The sequence below is a fragment of the Dermacentor andersoni genome, chromosome 1 (assembly GCF_023375885.2).
Source record: "Dermacentor andersoni chromosome 1, qqDerAnde1_hic_scaffold, whole genome shotgun sequence".
Taxonomy (NCBI): domain Eukaryota; kingdom Metazoa; phylum Arthropoda; class Arachnida; order Ixodida; family Ixodidae; genus Dermacentor; species Dermacentor andersoni.
Window position 1 is genome coordinate 147,433,494 of NC_092814.1, and position 21,908 is coordinate 147,455,401.

General features: G+C 48.6%; 1 protein-coding gene across 6 annotated transcripts in view; it reads left to right on the forward strand.

The window, feature by feature from the left end:
* Positions 1-21,908, forward strand: part of MYPT-75D (Myosin phosphatase targeting subunit 75D) — a 393,464-nt gene that overhangs the window by 76,105 nt on the left and 295,451 nt on the right. For 5 of the 6 annotated variants that reach the window (XM_055062146.2, XM_050192350.3, XM_050192349.3 and 2 more), the window contains one exon: positions 20,426-20,546. The exons of the other annotated variant lie outside the window; for it this stretch is intronic. The gene's annotated coding sequence lies outside the window, so the exon portion shown is untranslated. The remainder of the gene's footprint in view (positions 1-20,425; positions 20,547-21,908) is intronic. 6 annotated transcript variants of the gene reach the window in all.

A 21,908-nucleotide genomic window follows, 5' to 3' on the forward strand; every position in this document is an offset into this window, starting at 1 on the left:
TACGTCTATAGGGACATACGTAGCGTAAAAGATCAATATACTGCACCGCTTTTGAGTACGCGGCTAATTTTTGTATACAGTGTAGGCAGTGACATATTAATTTTAAGCTTTAGTGAAATTATTAGATACCAACATCTAAACGATCGAATAGGAGACTCATACATCTTTTTTTTTTTTTTTTTTTTTTTTTTTTTTGTGCAGGGTTACGGAAGTTGCCGGTTTTGTGCAATTTCCAATTTTCAATGCCCCAAATCAAGAATTCCAATGCTCGCGAGGACTTCCTTTTCTCTCATGCGCAACGCATTTTTTTTTTTTTTCAGTACTGTTTAGCGCGATTGTGTAATGAAAGCATTACTGCGTCGTTCATGTGATGTCCGACTCTTCAATTACCGTATTTGCACGTAAATAACGCGACCGCAAATATAACGCTAGGGGGGACTTCCAGCCCCTGCGAAAAATATATTACGCCTGCACGTTTCACGAAGTCGAACATAACGCGAGGAGCGTTCTGAGGCCGGAAATTAGAAGAAAAAAAAAGGAAGAAAGGAAACGCTCGCGTTATATTCGTGCAAATACGGTGACCCGGATGATTTAACAGAACTGCGCTGGCCAACCACCAAACTGGGCCGCTATCTTGTACGCGTTCGAAAAGCCAACGTTCGGCTTCGCCTCACGCGATTGTCCAGGCCACGCCAAAGTGCGAGTCTTGTTTCGCGGGCGAACGAAACTGCGTTCGTGCCCGTCTCGTTTTAAGAAGTTGACCTCTCGCAGCCTCCCGCTTGTTTTCTTCTTCGTTGGACATTTCCGTACTAGTTGTCGCGGTACTGTAATAACGAACGAACCAGGCCGGTCAAATATCTGCTCGAGGCATAGCTCCCCCAGTTTCTCGAATACGGACTGCTCTCGGGACTCACCGTCTCAGCTTTGACTTGCTCCGACGTTACCGTGATCCAGCGGTAGTTGAAGTTCTCGCACTGCTTCTCAGTGGCGACGCACACGCCTGCTGGCAAACGCTGCTGTTGCCTCCTCGATGAACACAAGCGCACGAGACGGGTTTGGCCACGTTGCCCAAGTCTGAACTTCATCTTCCTTTATGCGGCACGAACGCCTTCTCGCGTATTGACAAGTCCCTTAGATTTGATGGTGATGATCATTATGCGCCTTGTACAATGGCACAGCCCACTGCAGGGGGAAGACCGCGAACCGGGTGGCAGAATTAATGAACCAAATTATATGTAAACAAACATATTCATTAAAATGCTCACGAATTAAAGTAATGTCTAATAAGGTTGGAGAGGAGGGAGGGGGGTATCTGAAATAGACAAAATACAAAGCCGAGTGAGAAAATGGCGTAATTCAATAAAAAAGTGCGCAACAGTGCCTCAGACGTAGAAGGACCAACGCAATCGGGTAACTGCTTCCACTTGAGAATAGTACGCTGAAATTGGCGTAGACGGCAGTGGCGGCCTTGTAGCAATGCCGCACTGGTGCAGGTTTGGCTGTGCACTACAGACGCGGCCACATGACACAGCATGGCGACGCTAACGTTCCTGAACGTCTGTTTTGAAACACGTGTAATTTAGCATACGTGTTTTACATATGTATATGCTAGCAGGTTATAGTTTATTTAGCTTGATTACATATGTTGTGCTGCGCGTGCGGACAAAGGACGAAGTACAGACGTTTGCCCTGTGTTTGTCCGCGATTGTCCGTTGTCCGTTATCAAGTTTATTGCAGAAAGTCATGTAGGAGTTACGTGTTAAAGTTCTATTACGGCAGAACTCCCCGAGTTTCTAAAGAACTGACAGGGGTCCTCCTGTGATTGCATAAATAGGCTAATTATACAAGGAGAGCAAGCAGTAATGCTTTCTCTCTTCGTTAGTACGCACTTATACAATTAGTTCTTTACAACAGTCGGCAGACTCCACCGCCCGCACGAATAATTAGCCATATCTGCAGCGGCTTATACGGGACAGCCAAACTAATTCATATAATTCGGCCTTTCTCGCGAAAGCTTGCACACTCGCCGTTTTCATGGAAAACTATGCCACGTGACTTGTCAGGATTGCAGAATCGGAGGGGCGCTTCCTCCGCACTTGCGGCGACCAATATGATTATCTTTGTTAGCTGACATGCAGTAAACGGTGGTGATAATGGGATAATTTGCCACGCCAATTTACACCTGTTCGTGCACGCGCGCAGCATTATGCTTTCGTGCGGGGTGGGGGGAGTCTTAGAATCTATGGAGTATATATATGGCACAACCAAACATCGGAACAGATCCTCGTGCGTCACTCGCGCTGCCGACAGTTATATCAAACCGGCTTATAGCCTCATCTGGAACGCGAAGACAGCTCAGGAACATAATCCCTTTTCGGGTCTGTTCTTAGTGCCGACTGGTATGTTACGAACTCGAAACAGCAATCTTTTGGTTTCAATAGCACGGTTAGATGTCAACGCAGCAGCGTCTCCATGTGTGTGGGCAAAGTAACCGTCTCCTAGTGTTTCTTCAGGTACAAAAATTTTCTTCGCCTAATCGCTGAGATGATGTAACACCGACTGCGTGGTGTCGTGTATTGCCATGTTGATGCTGCATCCGGAATTTGATCTTGATGTATTCCAAACACACGCCGCGGTTGCTTTTCGCCGCATGTGACTCCACAACGGTGTAGATGAAATTAGTTTCAATATTCTCGAGAGCTGATGGCGACAATAGGATAAAGCCAATTCCGTGGGGTTCCTGAACTCATCTGACTTAATATCAGGGGTGACTTTTTTACGTTATCGGTTCCAAGTTAAGAAGGATCGAAGGTAATGTCTAATATAATGTACAGTGCTCAGCGATTGAAACGCGATACTCTGACAACGTGGCGGCCGGTACTTTATTGTGCCATCGGTGGGCGCTGGTGACACTGAGACGATGCATTTTTTGTGTCACATGAAAGCGAGAATCTTTTTGATGCATCGTAGCTGCATTCGGCCTCCTCGGCGATCACCCAGCGATCATCGGTGGCACAAAAATCGCCGGCCGCCATGCTGTCTGATGTCCGCGTGTTAATCGCTGAGCACTGTACAAGGGAATTTAAGATGATGTAGCACGGCATTTTAATGTGTAGCGAAACGCCTAACAGCTTATAGCTGTTTTACGTACGAACTCCCCAAACTCGCTGATGGTGTCAAATAATTGATTTGCGTGCGTAAAATCATAGGTGTACGAAAGCATTTGTGCGACACTTTATTTCATGAATGTTCCGTTGATGGTCAATTCTCGAAATTAAAAGAGGTAAGCTTGTGCAAGAATACTGCGCACGTTACTCTATGCAGAAGTTAGAGCTTCTTATTTCGCGACGTTTATATAGCGGGTCCCATTTCAGGCTCATCTGTGGTGGACGCGATTCTAGTACGAGTGCCATAGTTGCTTGCATGATAAACCGGCGCGGCACGACTTTAGGACATGTTTTAGCGTTAGGCATAAGCTGGTAAATTCGGCGTACCATACTTCGCGAGCGCAGGCCCCAACCGGTATTGCACTAATTAGTAAAGTTGAAAATTTCGGTGGAGCCTCAGGGAAATTCCGGCGTAGACAATTAAATGTTGACAGAACTTTCGAAAAGGCGTACTTTTTGTTTCTTTGTTCCTAGGGGCGATTTGCGTTGAAATACACGTCTAGGTACTCAGCTGTATTATGGGGCACATGCCCTGAATATTTTTCAGCTGAACTGGCGTTTATCGACATGCTCCATTTTTTACGCCGCTGCTGTATGCCATCCAAACGTTACATATACGACGCATCACTCGGGTTACTAGCGCAACGCCGTCGTACGCGGGCAAACGTACTTTGCAGGTCAAACATTCTACAGTATCGGTTCTGCTGTACGTTAATACTGTCGGGGTTATGATTTCGAAAACCCACTATCGGAACGCAGACTCGCCACCGAAATAGGTGTTTAAACGCAAACCCTCTTGTCGTCGACGTACTGGCCATTTCATGCGAAAGTCGGGTTGTGCTTGACCTTCTTGCGCTAGTCTTGCGCGTCGAAATCGTTTACTAAGCGCGTTTGCACTGTGCGCTTCGAGTCTAAGCCTGACAACACTTACATATTGTCCGAGAGGTTTTGAATTCTAACTTGATGCTTCTGCGATCGGATTGTGAACATTATTTGCTGAAGGAATTGCCATGTTCAAAGCCAAAGCCCAACTGTCCGGGAAAAAAAAAAAAAAAAAAAAAAAAACGACGACATAACTTTGTCTGACGTTACATACCGCTGAGTACATTGCTCCGAGTACAGCGGCCGTGGAACATTTCCAAGAGTGGCGAAATATCTACAGCAGCGAGGTGCATTATCAGCCACCGATTGCTTAAGCTATGCCCCCGCCATCTTCCCACCTTTCCTTTCTCCCTTGTTGACACGAACCCACAGCCGGAATTACTATCGCCACGACGCGAAACCGCGTGGCAAAGCGCTCTCGCTTCTCGTACTGAGCGCGATAGTGCGTCATTCACCTGTTGGCAAGTTCGTTCGCCTCCACTTTGATCACCGTCGTCACTCACTGCTATGTGGTGTAGTTGGACGCCACCGTGGCGTCCACATGCTCGCCCCAGCGGCTGCTCTCTCTATAACAGAAACAGATCTCGGAGGCATGTTTTCGCTGGCTGCATGCGCGGGAAGTGATTTGGAAGGCGGAAACATGTCATAGACGCCTTGTTTTAGACATTACCTATTGGTTGTTACTATGAGGCCTGTGGGTGCTGTGGCGTTGCACTACCTCCGGCTTCAGGCTGCGTTACAGACCACAGTAAAAACTATCGCGAGGGCATACATCGTGTACTGGCGCTAAGATCGGCCCACTAAGTCGCCAGCTCTGATAACGTGGTCTTAGGGAATGCCCGAGCGTTGATTATGGTGGCTCCGAGATCGACCCATTTTACTCGGTCCAAACAAAGGGGAGGAGCCAAAGAAAAGTTCAGTTTAAAATAAAAGAAAGAACGAAATTCTGTGGGCCTCTATTGTAGCCGAGAGTGCGTGAAAGCAGGAAGTGCAGATTTTTTTTTTTCTGCTCTGTTCTCTTACGCGATAGTTTCTTTTTCCACTTGAACCACTTCCCGTGGTCATTGGTCGGTATAATGGCGTTCCTAACCGTAAACCAGCTCACTGACCGAGACATGTGGTGAGCGATATGCCGAGTAGACTACGTCGGAGCGGTTGCGAGGCAGGCGAATCTCATGATATGCCCGTCTATACTAGCCTGTACGTGCCGATGATCGGCATTTCTCTCTACCGAATGACGCGATGAAACAACCAACGGTAGCTAAATACTCTCATCGCAAGAAATATCCACCTTCAAGCACATAATTTGTTTCAGGGCGACGCTTTCTTTGCCTTCTTTCTCGGGGGTTTGGCGCGTCTGCTCAGTTGGTTTCTCGCAGGGTAAAGTGGGCCGATCCAGGAGGTGGTGTTCCGAAAACTGGGCCCATGCCCGAGCCTCGTAATTCATGGTCCTGTGGGCAAGCCTTGCCGTATGAACACCTGCACTGCTATCGCTAGTTCGCGCGTCAGGCGAGACTGTCATAATTTTTTAGTTAGCCAGGCATGTTCTCGGCCAAATTTGTGGATTGCCATTGCTGCGGTGTCCGAAGTGGTTGAAGGCAGATGCTTTACAGCGATCGTTTAATATGGCGCTTACTGATGTTTTTAGTCCACTCCGGCCGCGTCGTTCTATATGCTTATATATGCATGGGTGTCATCGATAAACTGCTTGTCCATGTGCCTACATAAACTGATTAGTATCCAGGCCAGTGTATAAGTTTAACACTTATTCACGTTACCGGAGAGAAAAACGAGACGGGTATGGCGCGTTAGGCGTATATTTGTGAATGGAAGTTTCCTGCGGCCTTCATGTCAAATTTAAGCCTTCATCAGTGCCAGAACCCTAATGGCGTGTTTTTCCTAACAGTGCACTGTTAAAGGCATTCTGTAATAAAAAAGTGAGAAAAAGAATAGAAAATATAGCAATTTGTTAAGCGTATATATTTCTGTTGTCTTCCACCGTTCCCACCGATCATCGGCTCAGAAGGCACTAAAGGCACTTGTGTGCTTTCTGAGAACGTCTTGTGCGAGCGCCTTTGAATCTGTAGCGCTGTTCGTGGACGTCTTTCAACCACCATCTCTCTTTCTCTCCCTTCTTTCCCTTCCCCTAGCGCAAAGTAGCCAACCGGTCTCTTGACTGGTTAACATTCCTGCCTTCCTTTCATCTCTCTCTCTCTCTCTCTCTCTCTCTCTCTAGCTGTTTTCTGTCAGCTTATCTTTCTGTGATTTCACCAAAATAATGTTTATTGCTTTCCCGTATTTTTCCAGAACAAAATAGTTCATTCAATTAAGGCAGTGACTTTTACTCCTTGCATGACTAACTTTTATGTCGCATGAAAAATTCTGAGATGCGGTTGTAACAGATCACACATGTATGCACGTGCAGATAAGCACGCTGCCTAGAACATATGAGATGTGGTCACTGACAGGGTATCTGGTGTCACCTTACCCGGCACTACGCCACACATCCAAGTATCCACTGTACCCATGCTCTGAGCGGTATGACTCGGCCTGATTGCAGCTGTATCTTATTCAGAAAGTAAGGCCAATAGGCTTGCGCATATGAGGTTCATCTGCCAACACTTGCGTAGCTGGGGAAGCCGCACACACATGTTAATTAAGGATAATAGACAGACCTAACAAATAGCGTTTCGCTCACCATATTGATGACAGTTTTTTCACTTTACCGTATGTGGATCGACAAATACCTGTCTAGAACCATAAACAGAAATCTTTTTTTTTTTAAATAAAACATAATCTTTCTTCCATTGAAATAACTTTTCTGTAGTAAAAATGGAAGATTTCCCTTTTTCGTCTTTTCACATTTTTCTTACATTGCGGGCGACCCTGTACTGTAGGAGCCGGGAACGTGGTCTCGGTGTCTGGCGTCTCACAGAGGGTTGCGCTCCAGCCTACGCCGCCGGTGTGTCTCGTAACGGGCAGCTGTCCTACGCTACCCGGGCGTCACACGGAGGCTAAGCGGGCCCACGCGGTCGTCCGAGCTTACTTGATGAAGGTTGCTGCTTTCGTGAAGAGCACGAGGTCGATAGGATGGTGAACGGAACATGGGGTTTATTTACATTGGAAGGACAAACTTAGAATGTTATGTACATATAACAAGGGATTCTCGTACTGTCCGGAGCACGGAGCGCAGTACATCGTTCTGCTAGCGTTAGCTACATCTGAGGAGGCTCCATATTTCTGGCGAGCACACTAAGACATCAAAGGTGTTCGCTTTTTACCTCTCTGTCCTTACCAAGTCCCTAGGCCAGGGAAATCCGCGGTCAAACCATCTTCCTATCGGAGCGCTCGTAGTCGCCTCGAGGGCGAGAGTGCGCGCAATCCGGCACCTCTGTTCACGGAACGCCGTCGGAGAAATACCCTCGGGCGCACCCGGCTCACTGCCCCAGATGAAGAAAGGGATGCTGGTAGAAGGGGCATCACGCTTGACTCCATTTGCGCGTTTTGACTCCTGGTATGGTCGAATAGCTACCGAGCGGCGTATAACGAACGCACTTTCACAGGAGTTCCTTGGTCTCAGCGTCGTATAGTCGGCGACCAAGCGCCATCTATCAACCCCGCAACCGTGAAACGTGTGTCGCCTTGCTGTCGCCGCTGGTCTGCCCGAGGCGACGTATTCTGAGCCACACGAAGCGATTCGTCCCACTAGGGCAGGATGGGCTGGAAGGTCGCTTCCCGGGCTGGCCGATTATAACAGCACTAATTTCTATAGCGTGACTGCCTTTTCTAAAAGCAGACTGACCTTGCGGCCGGTTGGGCACACAAGACGCTCTCGATTTAAATGTGTTGGGTGAAATAAATGTACTCCACGTATAAGCAGTAGCTTTCTTGGGTTCAGCTCACGTAAGCATCAAAACTTCCGTAGTTTGCGGAAACACTGAAATAAAAGCAATAACTGATTTCACGTGTCACTGCCATTGTATTGGTCGGTTTGCTTGGTGCCGACGGGAGCACTTACCGGGCCTATATCGACGCGCATGTTGACGGACTCTTGTGATGGATGGCAAAGTTAATTCGTGTCTAAAGCAAAGCCTGAGAATGTTTGTTGGGTTGGCCGACCTTCATCAGCATACTGTGCTACGTGCAAGAACCATTCATCTAAAATCCCGTCTTGTTATATTTTATCTGTCGTTTAGGCCACTTGCATCGGTCAAAGCCGGCTTCGCAATCGCGCGTCGTAATTCGTGTCTTTTCTTTTTTTTCTGTGACCTTCGGCTGCAGTTACTGACCGACAGCTTTCGCCACGTTTCTTCTTGAATCGCCACATAATGTAACTCGCGGCGCCGTCTTGGATTGCGCGCAATTATTTGCACGCCCGCGCTTTTTATGATAGGCCATGGCGTTTAGATCGATCATGCTTTACCCTTTTGCTTCCTTACGCATTTGACTTGCATCTGGGCATAACCGAGTACATTTCTAGGAAGGAGGGATTGACAGCATTATATATATATATATATATATATATATATATATATTGCGAACTGTCGTACGTGAGCTGACAAAAAGAAAGGGGGGGGGGAGAGAGAGATAGCTGGAAGCTTCTTGTGGGATGCTTTCTCAGTTGTTGCAAAGACCGGATTACCTGGCGGGATTTTCGTTAGGGGTCTTGAATGCACGCAATCTCGACAAGGGCGCGTTCTAAACGGATTGCATCGGGCTACCTTGCTTAACGTAATATACAGTTCGAAAGAAAAAAAAAATCAAATAGAACGTGCTATCCCTTCGTAGAAAAATAAAAACAAGTTTTAGCTGTTCCTAAATTGTCGTATACCGCTCGCTTTGTGGTGTATGGCGCTGAGCCGTGCAGCCTAACGGCTTGCAGAAAATAGCGCATCTTCCTCTTCACAATACGTCTCTCTATGGACGCGAGGCATTGTTTGCTAACAAAGCTCCGAGCTTGACGATCATGACGTTGTGAGCACGTTTAGACGAATGCCAATGCAGCAGAACGATATAAATCACGGTGGTTGTTTCGTTTACCGTTTGATTGTCCAGGTTGGTGGCCATGTACAGCTATGTACGTAAATAAAGCCGGTTTAGCCTTTTATTAGTCGATCTGAGACGCTCAGTGTATTCTATATGGAGCCTGGGCCTCGGAATTATCAAGCAGGGTAGTGGAATTTTCAGTAAAGGAGCTGCGTGAGCTATATGCGCGAACTTTAGAGAGTCATACCTGAGCGGGTTTACGGACCAGCGGGCCCAGTGGGCGAGCGGAGGCAACACAACTGTAAGAAAACTGTCACATTTCCTATTATCTAAATGCCTAGCAAACACGATTGGACCTAGCCACAAAGCCTCAAAGATGGCAAGAGGAGACCTCCTCCTCAAACTGACGAAGAAAGAGCAAGTTAAAAAGCTCGCTGAACTCGCCTGTATCGGGGACATTAACGTAGCAATATCTGCACATCGCTCGCTCAACACAAGCAGGGGAGTAATATCAGAAGATTTCCTGAACCTTAGTGAAAAAGAGCTCCTTGAAGGATTCCAAGAGCAAAACGTAATTAAGGTACAAAGAAAAACACTCGGGTTAGTAACCCAGGTAAGTAACTCGTGAATAGTGTCTGAATCGGTTGTCGCAGGACAAGTGTAATTGGAGATCGCAGGGAGATGCCTTCGTCCTGCAGTGGTCATAAAATAGGATGATGATGAGGATAATGATGATGATGCGTGTAGAAGGGGCGTCACGTTTGACTCCATTTGCGCGTTAGCCGGTTCGTCTGTCGATCGACTTTGGCGCCCAGCAGCGACCGTAACGAAGCGGTGTATAATGCACTTTCACTGGAGTTTCGCGGTCCCAACATCGGGGTCGGTGACCAAGTGTCATCCATCAACCACGTATTCTTGAAAACTATCTCGCCATGGTGTCACCGCTGGTCTGTCCTATGGGACGTATTGTTAGCTTCACGACCTGATTCGTCGCAGTAGGGCAGGTTAGACTGAAAGGTCATTTCCCCTGCTGGCCGATCGTAACGGCCCTTGCACAACGGCGTGCGAAGCAAGTTGGATCCTCCAGAGAGTGGAGAGCACATGCGAAAGCCCGCCTCCCATTTCCTCTTTCTCTCGTGATGCGATATTCGATTTCCGACTTCTGGCTACCCGCACGCTGCCAGAGCCGCACAGCACGACGTTAGTTTTTCTCGTGTTCCCCCGTCTTAAGGCCCCTAGATAAACGAGCTTCGAGGTAGCACCATTTTTTCATCGAATCGCCGTGTTCCTCATCCTCACGTGGTCCGTCCATTGTCTGTGCGTTATTGGCTTAGGGTGTTCACGTGTCATTTCTACGCTCCCGCGCTGATTACCAATGCCCCCAAAAGGTCCCAAAGCTCTTACCGTAGCATGGCTACCCGCAGTCTGCCAGACCCAGCCTGGCGATTTTGGTCTGGCAGCTCTCAAAGGTATCTGACTAGCAGATGACCAGAGAGGCGGTGAGCGCTCGACGCCATCTTTGTGGAGACACCACGGATTGCAACGCGGACGCTTGAGGACCTTTACCCTGCTCAGTCAAGTAACAACATCCACCTTCGTTTTTCGTTACTTCTGGCGTTATCTTCTAAAGCCCTTACCGCCTTGTGATAAAAGGTGCAATACGAGAGGCGGCGAACACTTTTTTTTCTTTTTTTTCTTGCGTGCCGTGAAGCTTCTTTCCGTGAGTAGTGTTTCTGTATCCATGAACAGCGCACGGCGCACTCATGCGTGCTATCTGCGTCGTGTCTCACGGGTTGCATACACGCCCGTTCCCACTCATTACGGCGCCTTTTGAGTTTATTTTTCTCATATTTGTCGTGTTTATGCGGTATATTTTTCTGCAGTTGGCGAAGACGGTCGCGGTCGGAGCTAGGTAGCGTTCGCTCCGTCGGATTTTGGATGCGTGAACGTCGTAGAAACCGATACATGTTCCAACTAGGCTACGTCGACGCCAATGGAATGCACTGATTGGGTTGTGGCCAGCTGGCCTGTATAGCCACACGTACGTTCGATTCTTGCTCCCGATCTTGATCATTGCTGTTTCACAGCGAGGCTATATATGACTCGGATCCCGGGATTTCTTCGTCTCCGTCGACAGAACAGTTGACAGGAAACCATACCACAAATTGAAGCGAACTGTACCTATCTCCATTAGAATTACGTATGCAAGACACACCCGAGTATTAGTTTCAATAAAGAAAAGCACAAAACAAGCGTCAAACCCACATGATGGATGATAAGGCGCGTTCGAACAATGCGAAGCACGTAGCGTTCGTCGCATGTGTTTCCCGTTAAAGATTACGGTTGGACAAGCTGCAGTTGCTGGAAAGCGGCAACTGTAGCATACGAAGCAGAGAGTGACGCCACTACACTTCCATACGTAAAAGAACCCGTCAAGCAACTGATTGCTTTTGTGTTGTGATAGCGCTATGGAAAGGCCACGCATAGTTACGACTCCCGAAGGGCAGCGTAAACGGCAATATGCACCACGGCAAGACACACACACACACATACGCACACAATCATGACCACATAAAGCGATCCAGACAGTGACGCCAAGGAAAGCATCGGGGAAATTAACTGGGGTTGAAATTGGAATGTAAAAAATAATGAAGGAAAAGGGAAAGGAAAGTGGACGAGAAGATAACTTGTCGCCGGTGGAAGCCGAACCCACAACCTCCGCATTACGCGTTACGTGATGCCTTCGGGAAGAAACGGATCTTCCACATCCGCCCAACGTGGCTCTGAGTGGCACAGGCTAACATTTCTAGGGCTATATCCAGTAAACGTAAATACCCAAGTTAGTGGACGAATTGATAGCCGTCGCCGTTGCATAATTGGTAGTGCAACGCACGCATAATGCGGAGGTTGTGGGTTCGGCTCCCTAATGTGTGTACACATGCGCACGCACGCACGCGCACGCACACACACGCACTAAATATTGTTAAGAATGGCCGTACGCGGTGACAACGTGCCAGCTTTCAACCCGCTGCACGTGTTCCAATCCGGCCGACGGGGCGCACTTCGGAGAACTGCGAAGGGCCGGCAGCCATGTGGCGCGCGATCAACTCAGGAAATTGGTACTTGGCCGAGCCACCCGGGACAAAGAGTTCTGCGAAGCCCTCTGACGTCGGCACTGAAAGTTGGGCGGTACCGAGAACTGTCCGGCCTTTTCATCTGTGTGTATGTGCGGCACGTGTATGTGAGCCCTCATCCTCCAAGTCGACACACCTCATCCTCCAAAAAGGCGGGTCATCTTGAATGACGTCGAACTATGACGTCGAGCAAGGGCTTATAAGCAGCGTTTGCCGGCTGCTAGTGCGTGCTCGTGTCGTGCTCGTTGTCGGGAGCTGAGTGCTCTGTCATGCTCGAAATGTAGTAGTGAGCTGTGTGCTCGTAAACTGTTTGCTGTATGTTAGTTTTGCGGGCTCCATATGGGAGTCGCGCTAGACTGCCATTGTATCCTGCTTAAACTGTTAATATGTAAATAAATCCTGTTCACCGAGTTCCTGTGTACGACCTTCATCTCCTTCAAATGGTGGCAGCGGCAGGATCGTCCGACGAATCCGACAATATGGAATCACATTCTTCAGTCTTCATTTCTCCCGACACATCGAAAGCCGACATCGAGTACTTTATGCGTAGTCACTTCCTTGGGATGGAATTTGATCACGTCACGCCGGTGATCATTGTCGGAGACTTCAATGTGGACACTTCAAAACCACAGGAGAAATGGTTTATCCAGTTCGTGATGGAAGGGTTTAGTCTCATGTGCTTCACCAATCCAAGTCAGCCAACCACTGTGCACAGGTCGCGTATAAATTTTACTTTAGCTAAGAATCTTTCTAAAGTAGCAGAGGAGAGAGAGTAAAACATCGTTATTAATAATATTTGAATGGCGAGAGCAGTGTGGGAGGAACCCTCAGTCCAGGGTCCCTAAGATGATTCCGGCGATGTTTCAAGCCCGTTGTATCACAGCTCGGAGGACCTCGGGAAGTAAAACCTCAGTGCTTAACAGAGCGATTACAAGCCAGTTATCAATATCGTTTCAAAGAAAATTTTGGTGCAGTGCATTTAATTGCCCTACTTTCATTCATTTCATGTAGTGCATTGCTAAATCGTTCAAGGCTACCTTAAACCACAGCTTCGCTGGCCAAGCACCTTCACAGCCTGGATTGGAGGCCAATATTTTTCATGTGGAGCTCGTCTCGCGCATTAAGGCGCTTCGCCTTCATAGCGCGTTTACTGCCCTTAATACGGACACCGCGTGCGCGAGATGTGGCTTTATTCGTCTCTGGAGCAATCAGGATATTTAGACCGCGGTGTCCGGGAGAAAACAATTCGTCCGGGTAGCTCAGCGGCTGTGTGGCTTTTCGGCATTATTACGACGGAGGCGCCAAATAAAACGGCGGATGAAGGAAGACGACACGGAACAACTACGTAGGCGCCCTAGCAACTGAACGTTTTATTTCTTGACATAGGAATAAATAGCTGCTGCCAAGAGTCAAAACATCAAGAAAAAAACAGTGCCTTCATCTGCATCACGCAACGAAAACAGCACACAGAACAGCTTCTTAAGCGTGTTACGGTTGGCATCTAGCACCCCGTGCAGAAAGGATTCTCACCCACCATGCCTCATCGAAACGAAGTGTGACTTCCTAATTCGCCATGGTTGTCTCCAGTGTGTGCCGGTCTGGCGGACGCCCCGCAGTGTTTACAGGCCCCTTTTGTGTGTGTGCGACTTTAGAGGGACCCTTCCCTCGAACTGTCAAGCTCTGCAGGAGAACTTCCACGACCAGCAAACCGCAAAAGAGAAGGATAAGCGTCTACGATCCCGGACCTGCGGCTTGGTATATACGGAGGCGGGACGCTCTTTCCTTGCTGCAGGCTTGGTATCTACGGAGGTGGGACGCTTATCTACAAACCAGACTCTGTTCCTGTCACGTGACGTCGGCGGGAGCAAGATCCCTCCCACGATTTTAGAGAGCCTATTTAAGGGGCTCCGAAATGTACTTTTTAACACTTCATTCTCTCCTTATCTTTCAGCAACCTTTGAATAAACTGTGCAAGTTTTGCACTAGAAATCGTCTCGTCCTTGCCTGGTCGCCATGGTCTACCGGATGCCTGCAACCCGCCGACAGCGCCACGCTACCCAATAGTAACGGCGGTCGAGATTCGATAAACAGGCATCGCTACAACTCGACACCAGCACGATACGCTACCCTGGAGTACGCAACAAGCGCCACTCCCAAGATACGCCAGTTCCTTCGTCGATAGAGAAACTGAGGGTTCAGTGATACAAGCATCATCACGCTTTTTGATCTCAAGCGCTTCCAATGTCTCCCTTGTCAGTTGATCATCTGCTCTGTTTAAAACAAAGGTTCTATAGAAATATGGAGTGCACTTGTGAGCCTTACAATGGTCACTAATGTGACCTGAGAGCTGGTTTTCTATCTTATATAGATGCTCATACAATCTGTCATTCAGACATCTGCCCGTTTGGGTAACATATGATGAACCACACGACAAGGGAACAGAATAAACTACTTTCTTTACACAGCCGACATGCTTCTGCCCATGTTTTTTTGCGCACGCCTGTTTATTTTCCAGATATCGTGCTTTCACCTTGGCACACTTCAAACCAATACATTTCGGAGCTGAAAATAAAACTTGAACACCTGCTCGTTTGCCTACTTTTTTTCAGATTGTGAAATATGCCGTGAACATATGGGGTGATAGCAAATCTGGTTCCAGAAGGGCGTGCTCGACCCTGGTCTGCAATGTTAGGTTCCTTGAGCTGTGTAGGCATTTTTTTTTCTGCAACAGATATGATCTCATGTTGAAGATAATGTGCCCCTTTGAGGCGGCTGACCTGATAATGAAAACTGCTTTGCAACCGATGCACACGACTTAAGTGCGTTGGTTAGCCATGATTGAATGATGCCTCTTTTTATTATTTTTGAGTGAGCTGAATTGAATGAGAGGATGGGTTTGCTAGCCCTTGACTTGAACTGCCAGCAAACAAGACACGATGAGAAAGTGATTTCCAAATCTAAAAACCTTAAACAGTTATCGGCCGGAAGCTCGTGAGTCAGGGTTAGAGGATGCAGGGCTGTTTTAAACTGTCAGTACTAATGATGACTGGGTTTCCAATTCTGGACTGTCACAATCTAAGAACACTAAAAAATCATCCACAAATCTAAAGATCTGCATCACATTTGTCCCTGATAAGCACTTCGTTGCGTGATGCAGATGACGGCACTGTTTTCTCTTGATGTTTTGACTCTTGGCAGCAGCTCCTGTGTCAAGAAATAAAACGCTCAGTTAGTGCGCCTACATGGTTGTCCCGTGTCGTCTTCCTTCGTCCGTCGTTTTATTTGGCGCCTTTGTCGTAAACATGCATAACAAACTCGCCCACCAGCACGTGCTCAGTGTTTTCGGCGTTGTTCACGATGCCGGGGTTTTGATTGCCGGCAGCATTTCGAACGGGAGTGCGGTATGCAAAGGAAGCACGTGTGCCGAGATTTTGGACATGTGGTAGGATTCTGCGTTCGATGTTACGTACGACGTACCTGTCGTGCCAACAACCGCAACCGTTTCCGATAGGCGCCAACGGGTTCCATCAGGTTCGGAGAGGGGGAGCGGTCATGTCTCCGACGCGCCTTATCGGACACCGTGTCGTACAACGTGTCTCCCGCTCCATAGCGAATCAGAATTCACCCGAAACCACCGACCGTCGTGTTTCGGACGCACAGTTGCCTAATGAGAAATGTCAACTAAAAAAACGCGCAGAAACTCTTCGGGGAGTTGTCTAAGTATATATGCGTAAGCAGTGTGCCACTTGCTAATCTCCGCGCAGCCCGGTGTCATTATCAGTGTTATGGAACTTGATTCGACGAGCATAAACCCTTATCAACTCTCATTGATCGTTATCAACCTTATCGAACATGATCCGACACTTATCAACTATTGTCGGTCCTTATCCACCTGGATGTCCAGCGAAGCTGTTGCAAAGCCGCTACAATTGCTGAGGGGGTGTGCAATGCCTTTTGATGGTTCGGATGCCTGTTTCGAGCTTGTTCTTTATTGTAACGTATGCTGTTATGTGTGTTGTATTGGTGATTTCAATGAATGTATGTACTGTTTGCTTCACTTAATTTGCTGAGCGCTTGTAGCCTCTGCCTTACGTGGGTATGAGCCATTGCATTTTTTGCTTGCTTACGGAGGTATGAGCCATTGATTACGGGGGCATGAGCTATTGCATTTGACTTCAGTGACGGACGCACAAATTTCTCGTGGGGTAGGCATAGAATGCTTACGCATCTAAAACGTCGAAAAGACAACGAAGTGCGTGAACTACAACTTATTACTCCTACTGATAACTACCACTGTATTGTGGGGGCAGGTGTGTTCCTCGAAAAGGGCACGAACACGTTCGTCACTGAGTGTTCCTGATTTTCCGCGGCCCTTCGTAATAGTGGCACGCATCCGCCGCGGTAGCCCATTGGCTATGTGGCGTTGCGCTGCTGAGCTCGAGGTCGCTGATTCGATGCCGGCCGCGGCGCAGCGGCCGCCTTGCGATGAAGGAGTGGGCAAAGTGCGAAAACGCCAATGTGCATTGGGTGCACATTAAAGAACGCCAGATGGTCAAAATTATTTCGGAGTCCCCCACTACATGTGTGCCTCATAATCAGATGGGTGTTTTGGCACGTAAAACCCCCGAATTAAAAAAGAAAGTTGTTACTGAAACAACAAAACGATGGGCCACGACGAATGGTTCCAAGTTGAGGCTCCGAGTATACTGCAGGGGAAGGCGATTCTGGCGCGCGAGAAAGGCCAGCTGCTGGCGTCCCGCGGTCGCGGGGCCGCGCCGTGATCGCTTTCCGCGCGGCATATGCTCTGTCTCTCCTTGCGTGTATGTGTGCCTTCCACTCTCTCCTCCGTGTGCGGGCCGCTGCGTCCGGTGTCTGGACGTGCGGCCGATCGTTGCCATCGACCATTGTGCCTGCGGTCTGTTCTCGCCGTTCCTGCAAGCCTGGCCCCCACACCATGCCCCCCCCCTCTGGCCTCCCAATTTTTCCCTAGGCCACGGCAGCGTTCTGGTTGCCTGTGGTCGCGCTGAGACTCGAACGCATCGACACGGCCACGTCACCCTGCTTTGCTCGCGCTGTTGGAAGAATTGACGTCGAGGACGACGTGTTCCCCGTCTCCCGAACGCCTGTCGGTTCACGCCGGGGCCGCGGCTCGATTAAGGCAGGTGGATTTTTGATAGGGGCGGTATGGAGTACTAGCGTGCCTCTTATTATTTTTTTTGCCCACTGTACCTCCAACTTCGTTCTGTTTTCTTGCAATTCTTTATCCTTTCGTTTTGCGTTTTGACGTTGGCTCGCACTCCTTCACACCATATTTGTTGTCTGAACCGGCCACTCGGTGCGACAGATAAGAAAACAATGGAATCGAAGGAAAGATGCTTCGAAAGCGACTTTAGGAAAAGTTCTCTGTACAGCAGATGGCGACGAGGTAGGATTACACTGGAGCGAAAGAGAAACCGGTCTCTCTGTTTGATTAACTGATTGATCGTTGCTCGGGAGTTTAACGTCCAGAAGGAGGGCTTCGAGTCATGAGACACGCCTTTTATATAGTGCAGGGCTGCTGGTTAATTTGTGCCGTTTGGGTTCGTTTACGTGCGTCAAAATATAAGCCGACGAGCGTAATTGTATTTCTTCCAAATGGAATGTGGTCGACAATCGCACTCGCACTCTTCAATGTGGCTATTTGTATAAAAGAGCCAGTTTTCTTTCGATGTCACACGGAAGTTACTTTGTGCACCAAATAGTGGGAAATTTATGTTCGTGACTGGATAACTGATCGCTATATACAAGAACTATCTACAAGTATTCCTGAAGTGCGCTTTGATTTGACGTGAGAAAGTTAGTAAATCAGTTGGCTACGGAACTCGAATGAGTTCCAGTTTGTGTTGCCATAAATATTTAATGTTGGGGGCTTGACAGGAAACGGTGGCGCTATAATGATCTACTCTATTCTTGTACGAACAGAGCGCGGCGTGTGTCGTGCTTAAACTGCTGATCTGATTTGAAACGGCGGAACACAGTCCATCAATGTTTGCCTATGCGAAATGTCACGTACTTGGGTTTACTACGCTTTCCCGGCAGGGAAATATTGGCGCGTTTTCGGGGCATTCTGTTTATTTCAGTGTTTGTCCAGTCGATGTTGGCTGTAGTCGTAGCGTTGTTCTGGTCGTTCTCTGGTGGTGTCAGACGTCCCGGCATGTTATTGAATTGAAAGATAAGAAAGGCTGTCAATTCGAGTGCAGCGCACTATTGTTGTGCTGTCTCTATCTAATCTCTGCCATGTAGTGGCGACGTTCCTGCAACATTTCTTTGTCATGGGAGTGACGTGTCCATAGAGCTGATGAGGACAATTTTTCTTTTGTCAGAAGCGCCTTGTGGCTGCGTACGTATAAAGCCTGTCAAATATAGTATACTTATCGAACTTTTGGTTTCATGGCTTCCTCATAACTATTTATTTCGTTTGTCCGTACTTAGTAAGAAGGTAATGTTGTTTTTGTTTTAGAACAAGATAACTTGGGAAGCTCCGGATGTAGCGCAAGACGTATTGCGCCACATCCACGACACTCTGTAAATCCATCATATGGCCGTGCTCGTTTGCCACGCGTCGTTTTGTGCTCGCCGCACTGCGCTCATTCTGCTGGCGCTGTCGGTCGCTTTGCAGATATCTCTCTCGCACTATGACTGTGCACCTCATTATATTGCACTTGCAGGCGCGTGCATGTTTTCTTGCAGTTTCCAGCACAGCGTCATTGGCGGTGCGCGTAAATATATAGTCAATAACACGACACATCTGTCGTTTGTAAATAACATTTTTATTTCTACGTGCGAAAATGCGTAGCCATATGTACAATTGTCATTGTGGCAATGTCACTACGCACCTGCAGTTCGGGGAAACACTGAAGAAATGCCTCTTGCGACGCTGTCGCACTACTTTGCGCTACAGTATACGCATGGTAAGTATGTCCGTGGTGGCACAAAGATGGTCGAACTGCACTGTGCAAGTTTTGGTAATTGATCCGGCACAGAAACATTGAATGCTGAACTTCAGCGATGAAGTGAATCGTCTTCGTCGTCGCCCACGTCGTTTTCTGCTGTCTGCTCTGCCCTTGCGATATACATCGCCGCGTCACCGCCTCGCTCCGTTGTTGAAAATGCTGCCGGTGCGCTAGCGCACCTAAGGCCTCCCACGGCCCTGTTCAAAAAACCAGCACTTAGGGCTGCGAATTCTTTGTTACATGTCGGCAAGCAAAACTAAAGCGTCCAAGTATTAATATGTTGCATAAAAATAATGCGGTAAATAGGCTTAAGCTTGCCTCTGGATAGAGGTGCTGTCGTAGTTCGATCGTGCTGCCATCATCGGCGCGGCCGCGGAACTCGACGTGTTTCTACCCTTTTACTATCGCCGCGATAAGCTTGAATGCCTCCCTGCTTTATGCTTTGTAGTTTTCTGAGCCTGTTTCCGGTGCGCGCGTCGGCGACAGTCCCACACTGTCAAAACAAACTGTGCCCGGATTGGAGGCACTTGGGTTGCGCAATTTCTGTTGGTGATACTCTGGCGATTCACTATTGTCTTCGTGATTGGCGACGTTCTTGTGCCGTCCAGTCGCAACGCTCAAATGCGTTACACATCTTGTGATTCTATGGCTTAGTTGCCCATCCCCCCTTCCCTCCCACTTTGCTCGGTTTTCACTTGTACTTTTCGTACAGAAAATTTTACGTTTGGTGACGGTATGCACCAATTCGCTGCTATCAGAGAGTTGCATTACCGGAAAGTCGGTTGAAATCGCTAGCAGCGAAGCGTCGCCGCATGCAGACTGCCTATCTCCGCTTAAGCAGCGACGGGGCTGCCATCTCGATGTCGTACAAGGAGCGTGCCGGGTGCCGTGGCCTCTGTATATAATGAAAGAAAGAAAGGGAGGGAAAAAAAAACAAAAACTATGTTGGAGTTTGTCGAGCAAACCTGGGTTTGTTCTTCAGATTTTTTTTTTTTTTCCTTTTGCGGATGCGCAAGAGTGACGGTTGAAGAGCTTGCTTCAGCCACTGTTCGGTGAACGTCGTCTAATTGGCGCCATAATTAAACCTAAGAGGCTGGCAAGGCGCTTACTAATGAAGATAGAGCGAAGGAGCGATTCGTGGCGTTGCCGTGTCATGATCGCCTCGTTGCCGCATCGCGCAGGTTGGAGAGAAGTATTGAGTGACATCAGTTCCGTGGCTTCTTACTTAACGCCCGCTCACGTCTTCTCGTTTTCTTTTTCCCAGATGATTGCGTGAGGGACCTCGGGCGACTGCTACCACGATATTGGATCCTGGGCTGAGCTTGTCGTTTTGCCACCCTCCTCATGTGGCCGCCCGCGCATGGGATACCCTTTCCACTGGACAGGTACGTGGAGTGTCGACTCGGGTTCACCTCTTGTCAGCTGTCCGTGGGCGCACCTTCTTGTGCGGAGAATGTGCGGCCATTTGCTTACAGCTGCGCTGCCCCATATTGCGCAACTCTTGTGGTCGGAGCGTACAAGGCGTAAATTACGTGTGCACCGTCGCCACCTGGCGCCCAGCCATCGTAGTTGCTTTGTAAAGAAAGTTTGATGAAACTCAAGCACGCACGACACGTAGCATGCAAACAGCAGAGTTTCTGTCGCCTGTACTTCCCGCCCTGCTCTTCCTTTTGACCTTCTTGCGTCGCGCTACCCGTGCACTTGAATCACGCGTATTTCTTTCCTCGCTATACCCGCCGGGGTGGCTTAGCGGCTGTGGTGTTGCGCTGCGAAGCACGCATGGCCGCGGCGGCCGGCCCATTTCGATGGAGGCGAAATGCGAAACTGCCAGTGTCCCGTGTATGACGGGCACATTAAAGATCCCCTGGTGGTCACAATTAATCTGCAGTCCACCGCTATGGCGTGCCTCGTAATCAAATCGTGGTTTTGGCACGTAAAAGCGCGGAATTCATTCATTCTTTCCTCGCCTCTTTTTTTGCTGCGACTTTCGGTTGAAGTTACGCGAGTGAAACACGTGCGACTAAACTGGAATTTCCGTATTAGTTCAGTTTTGAGGTGTAACTTGGGGCCGTAATTTCTCATGTTCAGTTTCATTTCTCACTGCTTTCGCTCTTCGTCGCAGGCTCGGCCGTGACTCGGACGGCGCTGCGTCGCCGTTATCGCTATGACTTCACCCACTCCTGGCTGCGTATAGGAGATGAATAGGGAATTAAATAGAACGTTACGAAATACGGGCCTTATAGTTGCAATCGATAGCTCAAGCTATACAGTAGCACGTGTGTCTGTATACCACCCGATTTGTTTGTTCTGCTCGCTCTTTTCCGCTATTTACGTGTTCATGCGACTGCTGTTTTTTTTTTTTCTCCAACGTGGTCAAATTTCTCGACGCGGCTGGTTGAGGGCGGTCGCGAGTTGTTACGTCATACATCACTTAGGCAACAGAGTCAATTTCGACGCGGCGCTTCGGGCAGCTGAGCTCCGAAGGAGGCGCGTTTCATCAAGCGACAACGTGAACTCGAGGAGCCGCTATAGTGTCTCTTATTTTTTAATCTCCCCGAAGCAGAGAAGCCCGCGAGGGAGGACGGCCGGTGTGGGCTTGGAATCTTGATCGGCTGGCGTGAACCAAGATCGAAGGCCGGAATATATGGAGACGATAGCCGCGCCCTGGAATTCAAGCGGTTCGCGAAAGCGGTGCGCGCGCTGTCCGAGCGAAATCTCGCCGAGTCTGCAGGAGATCGAGGAGCTGT